We start from the raw sequence: 7,662 nt of genomic DNA on the forward strand, positions 1-7,662 counted from the left end.
AACGTATGAGGTAGACAACGTTGGCCGAGTCACATGAGTATGTACCATGTACCTGGTGGGTGGTGTCCTCACGTGTGATGATGGTATCTGTGTTGATGATCTGGCATGTCTTGCAGAGGTTGCTGTGGCAGGGTTGTGTGGTGTCGTGGTCGCTGTTCTCCTGAAAGCTGGGTAATTTGCTGCGAACGATGGTCTGTTTGAGGTTAGGCGGCTGTTTGAAAGCGAGTAGTGGAGGCGTGGGGATGGCCTTAGCGAGGTGTTCGTCGTCATCGATGACATGTTGAAGGCTGCGAAGAACATGGCGTAGTTTCTCCGCTCCAGGGAAGTACTGGACGACGAAGGGTACTCTGTTGGTTGTGTCCCGTGTTTGTCTTCTGAGGAGGTCTATGCGATTTTTCGCTGTGGCCCGTCGGAACTGTCGATCGACGAGTCGAGCGTCATATCCCGTTCTTACAAGGGCGTCTTTCAGTGTCTGTAGGTGTCCATCGCGTTCCTCCTCGTCTGAGCAGATCCTGTGTATTCGCAGGGCTTGTCCATAGGGGATGGCTTCTTTAACGTGGTTAGGGTGGAAGCTGGAGAAGTGAAGCATCGTGAGGTTGTCCGTGGGCTTGCGGTAGAGTGAAGTGCTGAGGTGTCCGTCTTTGATGGACACCTACAGACACTGAAAGACGCCCTTGTAAGAACGGGATATGACGCTCGACTCGTCGATCGACAGTTCCGACGGGCCACAGCGAAAAATCGCATAGACCTCCTCAGAAGACAAACACGGGACACAACCAACAGAGTACCCTTCGTCGTCCAGTACTTCCCCGGAGCGGAGAAACTACGCCATGTTCTTCGCAGCCTTCAACATGTCATCGATGACGACGAACACCTCGCTAAGGCCATCCCCACGCCTCCACTACTCGCTTTCAAACAGCCGCCTAACCTCAAACAGACCATCGTTCGCAGCAAATTACCCAGCTTTCAGGAGAACAGCGACCACGACACCACACAACCCTGCCACAGCAACCTCTGCAAGATATGCCAGATCATCAACACAACTACCATCATCACACGTGAGGACACCACCCACCAGGTACATGGTACATACTCATGTGACTCGGCCAACGTTGTCTACCTCATACGTTGCAGGAAAGGATGCCCCGGAGCATGGTACATCGGCGAGACCATGCAGACACTGCGACAACGGATGAACGGACACCGCGCAACAATCACCAGGCAGGAGTGTTCCCTCCCAGTCGGGGAACACTTCAGCAGTCAAGGACATTCAGCCTCCGATCTTCGGGTAAGCATTCTCCAAGGTGGCCTTCGAGACACACGACAACGCAAAATCGTCGAGCAGAAACTGATAGCCAAGTTCCGCACCCATGAGGACGGCCTCAACCGAGATCTTGGGTTCATGTCACGCTACATGTAACCCCACCTGATGCAGGGTCATCCAGACTCGAGTCGACATTGGCTTGTTCTCTCTACACAGATGCGGCCGGACCTGCTGTGATTTCCAGCCCAAAAAAATGTTTTTTGTCTGTTTTTTTGTTTTTCGTACAGACCCCAGCATCTGCAATATTTGACCCCTTGTGACCCCACCTCATTGTTCTTTGATGTAATGTTTCCCTGACTGACCTGTTTGGACACCATTCACACCTTTGACTGCTGTGATTATCTCTCTGCCGAGGTGTGATAAATGGCAGTTGGAAAGGTTACCTGTAAACATCTGACATGATTCTCTGACTATATAAGCTGTGTCTTTATGCATTTCTCCACTTCACCTGAAGAAGGAGCAGCGCTCCGAAAGCTTGTGATTTCAAATAAAGCTGTTGGACTATAACCTGGTGTTGTGTGACTTCTTACATTCATCTAACTATCAGCATAACCCTTTATTCCCTTCTCCCTCATATGCTTATCTAGCTTCCCCTTAAATGCATCTATACCATTTGCCTCAACTACTCCCTGTGGTAGCGAGTTCCACATTCTCACCATTCTTTGGATAAAGAAGTTTCTTCTGAATTTCCTATTTGATTTCTTGGTGACTATCTTATATTGATGGCCTCTAGTTTTGCTCTTCCCACAAGTGGAAGCACTCTCTCTCTCTTTCATAATTTTATTCTATTAGGTCACCCCTCAGCCTTCTCGTTTCAGGAGAAAAGAGACCAGCCTGTTATTCTTTTCCTGGTAGATATAACCTCGCAGTTCTGGTGTCATCCTTGTAAATCTTTCTTGCACCCTGTCCGGTGCCTCTATATCCTTTTTAGAATATGGCAACCAGAACCGTACACAGTTCTCTAAATGTGGTCTAACCAAGACTATTAAGGCAGATGAGAGGTAGGTTTTAAGGAACGTCTTAAAGGAGGAAAGAGAGGTAAAGAGGCGGAGAGGTTTAGGAAGGGAGTTCCAGAGCTTAGGTCCTCGGCGGCTGAAAGTACTCCGCCAATGGCGCAGCGATTAAAATTGGGGATGCGTGCAAGAGGCCAGAATTGGAGGAGCACAGCTATCTCGGAGAGATGTAGGGCTGGAAGAGGTTACAGAGTAGGGAGGGGCGAGACCATGGAGGGATTTGAAAACAAGTACAAGAATTTGAAAATCGAGACGCTGCTCAACCTGGAGCCAAGATAGCGAGCACATGGTGATGGGTGAACGGGACTTGGTGCATGTTAGGATACGGGCAGCAGACTTGTGGATGAGCTTAAGTTTATGGAGGGTGGATGATGGGAGACCAGGATATGGGGCTAAAGCGGGTAACTTTAGATCTAGCCATGATCTAGTTGAATGGTGGAACAGATTGGAGGGGCCAAATGGCCTACTCCCATACTCCTCCTTTTAAAGGGAAGCTGCAAAATTATATTATTAATTATGTACAGGTAGTTGCAAGTTATTTTTAATTGAAATTAAAGATTTGTCATGATTTCTTTTGGGCTATTTATTTAGGTCAGAAGAATTCCCAACCCCTCTACTAGCCTGATCATTATATCGAACACTTAACATGACATCAGACTGCCCACTCAGAAATGCTATTTCCAGATACAAAATAAGGCATCGTTTAGAATACACAAAATCTTTTGGAACAAAAAAAAATGAACTAGGCTACTGTTATTTTTATTCTGACAATGTATGTTGGTTTTGATATTATGGAATCATAGAATAGTACAGCACAGCGCAGAAGGAGGCCATTCGGTCCATCGAGTCTGTGGTGGCTCGTTCAATGAGCAATCAGTTAGCCCACTCCCCCGCTCTTTCCCCAGATCCCTGCAATTTTTTGTCCTTCAAGTATTTATCAAATTCCTTTTTGAAGGCTACCATTGAATCTGTATTCACAATATCAGGCAGTGCATTCCATAGAAACATAGAAGATAGGAGCAGGAGTAGGCCATTCGGCCACTCGAGCCTGCTCCGCCATTCAATGAGATCATGGCTGATCATCCAAACTCAGTACCTGGTCCCTGCCTTCTCCCCATATCCCTTGATCCCTTTAGCCTTAAGAAATATATCCAACTCCTTCTTGAATATATTTAATGTATTGGCCTCCACTGCCTTCTGTGGTAGGGAATTCCACAGGTTCACCACTCTCTGGGTGAAGAAATTCCTCCTCATTGATGTCCAAAATGGCCTACCCCTTATCCTTAGACTGTGACCCCTGGTTCTGGATTCCCCGACCATCGGGAACATCCTTCCTGCATCTAGTCTGTCTAGTCCTGTCAGAATTTTATAAGTTTCAATGAGATCCCCTCTCATTCTTCTAAACTCCAGCGAGTACAAGCCCAATCGACCCAATCTCTCTTCATACGTCATTCCTGCCACCCCAGGTATCAGTCTGGTGAATCTTCGCTGCACTCCTTCCATGGCAAGAACATCCTTCCTCAGATAAGGCAACCAAAACTGCACACAATACTCAAGGTGTGGTCTCACCAAGGCCCTGTACAACTGCAGCAAGACATCCTTGTTCCTGTACTCGAACCCTCTCGCTACGAAGGCCAACATACCATTTGCCTTCTTAACCTTCTGTTGCACCTGCATGTTTACCTTCAGCGACTGGTGCACAAGGACACCCAGGTCTCGTTGCACTTCCCCTTCTCCCAATCTATTGCCGTTCAGATAATAATCTGTCTTGCTGTTTTCGCCACCAAACCAAACCAAATCAAATCAAATCAACTTTTATTGTCATTGTTAGTGCACAAGTGCAGTACAACGAAATGTAGGCTTGCGGCTCCCGAGAGTGTACATTTGGATTAAGACATTTAAACATTCAACATACATTTGGCTTGTAGTATATTAACATAAACATAACCATAATAAAGTGCATTGGCAGATGTGCAGGCTTTAGAGTTTATTTGTGGAGTTCAGTAGGATGACAGCCTACTGTCATCCTACTGACAGTGACAAAGTGGATAACCTCGCATTTATCCACATTATACTGCATCGGCCATGCTTCTGCCCAATCACCCAACCTGTCCAAATCATACTGGAGTTTCTCGGCATCCTCCTCACAGCACACACACCCACCAGCTTTGTGTCGTCTGCAAACTTGGAGATAATACATCTAGTTCCCTCGTCTAGATCATTGAAATATATATTGTGAATAGCTGGGGTCCTAGGACCGATCCCTGCGGTACCCCACTAGTCACTGCCTGCCACTCGGAAAAAGACCCATTTATTCCAACTCTTTGTTTCCTGTCTGTCAACCAGTTCTCTATCCAAGTCAGTACCTTGCCCCCAATCCCATGTGCCTTAACTTTACACGCTAATTTCTTATGCGGGACCTTCTGAAAGTCCAAATACACCACATCCACTGGTTCTCCCTTATATAGTCTACCAGTTACATCCTCAAAAAATTCCAGCAGATTAGTCAAGCACGATTTACCTTTTGTAAATCCATGCTGACTTTGTCCGATCTTGTCACTGTCTTCCAAGTGCTCCGTTATTACATCTTTTATAATGGACTCTAGCATTTTCCCCACTACCGATGTCAGGCTTACCGGTCTATAATTCCCCATTTTCTCTCTACCACCTTTTTTGAATAGTGGGGTAACATTAGCTACCCTCCAATCCATGGGAACTGTTCTAGAGTCTATCGAATTTTGGAAGATGACCAGCAATGCATCTACTATTTCTAGGGCCATTTCCTTAAGTACCCTAGGATGTAGATTATCAGGCCCTGGGGATTTATCGGCCTTCAATCCCGTCAATTTCCCTAACACCATTTCCCTACAAATACTGATTTATTTCAGTTCCTCCCTCTCATTAGACCCTATGTTCCCCGACATCTCTGGGAGGTTATTTGTGTCCTCCTTTGTGAAGACAGAACCAAAGTATGTATTTAATTGGCCTGCCATTTCTTTGTTCCCCATTATAAATTCCCCTGATTCTGACTGCAAGGGACCTACGCTTGACTTCACCAATCTTTTTCTCTTCACATATCTATAAAAGCTTTTACAGTCAGTTTTTATGTTCCCTGAAAGCTTACTCTCATACTCTATATTCCCCCTCTTAATTAATCCCTTGGTCCTCCTTTGCTGAATCCTAAACTGCTCCCAATCCTCAGGTTTACTGCTTTTTCTAGCCAATTTATATGTCCTCTCCTTGGATCTTATGCTATCCCTAATTTCCCTTGTTAGCCACGGTTGAGTCACCTTTTTTGTTTTATTTTTATGCCAAACAGGGATGAACTAATTCTGTAGTTCATCCATGCGATCTTTGAATGTTTGCCATTGCCTATCCACCGTCAACCCTTTGAGTAACATTCCCCAATCAATCCTACCCAACTCGCGCCTCATACCATCGTAGTTTCCTTTATTTAAATTCAGGACCCTAGTCTCTGAGTCAGTTACTTCACTCTCCATCTTAATGAAGAATTCTATCATATTATGATCGCTCAGACCCAAGGGGCCTCGCACAACAAGATTGCTAATTAATCCTTTCTCATTACATAATACCCAGTCTAAGATGGCCTGATCGCTAGTTGGTTCCTCGGCATATTGGTCCAGGAAACCATCCGTATACACTCCAGGAATTCCTCCTCCACAGTACTGTTACTAATTTGTCCAAAGATGTGCGGGTTAGGTTGATTGGCTATGATAAATTGACCCTTAGTGTTAGGGGGATTAAATACGTGGGGTTACGGGGATCGGGTGGGATATGTGCAGGCTCGATGGGCCGAAATGGCCTCTATCTGCACTGTGGGGTTTCTGTGATCTGTGAATCTATATGTAGATTAAGGTCACTCATGATAACTGCTGTGCCCTTATTGCACACGTCTCTAATTTCCTGTTTAATGCCATCCCCAACCTCCACATTACTGTTTGGGGGGTCTGTATACCACTCCCACTAACGTTTTCTGCCCCTTGGTATTTCTCAGTTCTACCCATACAGATTCCACATCATCAGAGCTAATATCCTTCCTTTCAATTGTATTAATCCCCTCTTTAACCAGCAATGCTACCCCACCTCCTTTTCCTTTTTGCCTATCTTTCCTGAATATTGAATACCGCTGGATGTTGAGTTCCCAGCCTTGGTCACCCTGGAGCCATGTTTCCGTAATCCCATTCATATCATATCCATTTACCTCTATTTGCGCAGCTAATTCATCCACCTTATTACGATTGCTCCTCACATTAAGACACAAGGCCTGCAGGCTTGTTTTTTTAACACTCTTTAGAATTATTATTTAATGTGGCCATGTTTGATTTAAACCCTTGATTTCTCTGACTGCCACCTTTGTTTTTCTCCTATCCTTGTTTCCCTTTCCTCTGTCTCCCTGCTCAGGTGCCCAACCCCCTGCCATTTTAGTTTAAACTCTCCCCCAGAGCAAATCCTAACCACTCGTTGCGTAAATTTTTTTTTCGTCATGTCGCCTCTGGTTCTTTTGCCAATCACCTTAAATATGTGCCATAGCGTTGTCGACCCTTCAGCCATTGGAAAGTTTCTATCTAAATCCTTCATGATTTTAAACAGCTCTACCAAATCTCCTCTTAGCCATCTGTGCTCCAAGGAGAACAACCTAAGCTTCTCTGGTCTAACCACATAACTGTATTCCCTCATCCCTGGAACCATTCTAGTAAATCTCTTCTGTACTCCCTCCAAAGCCTTCAAGTCCTTCCTAAAGTGTGGTGCCCAGAATTGGACACAATATTCAAGCTGGGGCCGAACTAGTGTTTTATATAGGTTTAGCTCACTTTCTGGCTTTTGTACTCTATGCCTCTATTTATAAAGCCCAGGAAAGAACTGTGGGAGTACTTTCACCACATGACTGCAGCAGTTGAAGAAGGCGGCTCACCACCACCTTCTCGAGGGCAATTAGGGATGGGCAATAAATGCTGGCCTTGCCAGTGACGCCCACATCCTATAAACAAATAAAAAAAGGATCCTTTATGCTTTATTAACTGCTTTGTTAACCAGTCCTGCTACCTTCAAAGATTTCAGCTTAAGCACCCACCGCCTTTAAAATTATACCATTTCATATGTATGGTCTCTCATTCTTCCCAAAATATATCACCTCACACTTCTCTGCATTAAATTTCATCTGCCATATGTCAGCCCATTCCACCAGCCTGTCTATGTTTTCTTGACGCCTATTACTATCTTCCTCACTGTTTAGTACACTTCCAAGTTTTATGTCATCTGCAAATTTCGAAATTGTGCCTGTACCCCCCAAGTCCAAGACATTAA

The sequence above is a fragment of the Somniosus microcephalus genome, chromosome 15 (genome assembly GCF_052327205.1).
Source record: "Somniosus microcephalus isolate GS21.2 chromosome 15, FLI_Smic_1.0, whole genome shotgun sequence".
NCBI classification, from domain to species: Eukaryota; Metazoa; Chordata; class Chondrichthyes; order Squaliformes; family Somniosidae; genus Somniosus; species Somniosus microcephalus.